Source organism: Triticum dicoccoides, chromosome 5B, assembly GCF_002162155.2.
Source record: "Triticum dicoccoides isolate Atlit2015 ecotype Zavitan chromosome 5B, WEW_v2.0, whole genome shotgun sequence".
NCBI lineage: Eukaryota > Viridiplantae > Streptophyta > Magnoliopsida > Poales > Poaceae > Triticum > Triticum dicoccoides.
This window is the reverse complement of record NC_041389.1, coordinates 564,342,746-564,343,656: the sequence shown is the minus strand read 5'-3', so window position 1 is coordinate 564,343,656 and position 911 is coordinate 564,342,746.

Sequence of the window (911 nt, the reverse complement as noted above, 5' to 3'; positions counted from 1 at the left end):
GGGGTGGCGGCGGAGAGGAGGCGTGGTGAAGGAGCTACATGACGCCGGAGATTTCGGGGTCTGACGCCACATTCGGGCAAGGGCGGCCTGCCGAAAACCATCTCCACGGCCAACCTGGCCGAGGCCCTGGCGCGGCCCGGCCACCTGGGTCGCAAATGCAGTCCGCCGCCGCCCACCCGCCTGGCTCTATCCTCATCTTCTCCCCCGGAGGTCAGGCCGCTGCTCACTTGTTCTTCCCTGCAGGTCAGAGGTAGTGGAGTGCCTTTCTCTGAATCTCTGAATTTGTTTTCCTCAATCTCGCATGGCTGCACCTCCAGTTCGTCTATGATGTATGAGCTACAGGGGACGAATGCCCTAGTGTAACAAATTCATATTCTACTGGCCTGCTAGTTGGTAAAAATGTGACGTACGAGTATGTTTTTGCCATTTGCCCATTGCTGCAGCATTTTTTGTATGCTGTCAGTTTGTGGTTTTGTTCTAGAGCACATGGTAAGTTACAGATAAAAATGGGAACGTGCCCCCTAAAAATGATGGCAAATTTGTTTGCAATGCTGGCAAGTTTGATATGCACCCGACTGCATTTTTACCAAGTTTTCTGATCTGGAGACAACAATATTGCCATGGCAAATTCATACAGTTTGACATCTTTGCAAAGAAGATCTTTATGGTTCAATCTTCTTAGCGGTAGATATGTCATGGCAATTTTAAACCCATAGTTCAGCTCTGAAATGCATGTAATTTTGATTTGTTTTGTTTGTCCCTCCTGAATGTGATTTTTTGTGATGACTAACCGTTTTTTTTTGATAGGTTTGGCAAAAATGTAAATGGAAACTAGAAATGCCAATTGTTTTTGCCACAGGGAACTCAAATTTATGTTGCCATGGCAACTCAAATCGGCCAAATTAAATTAT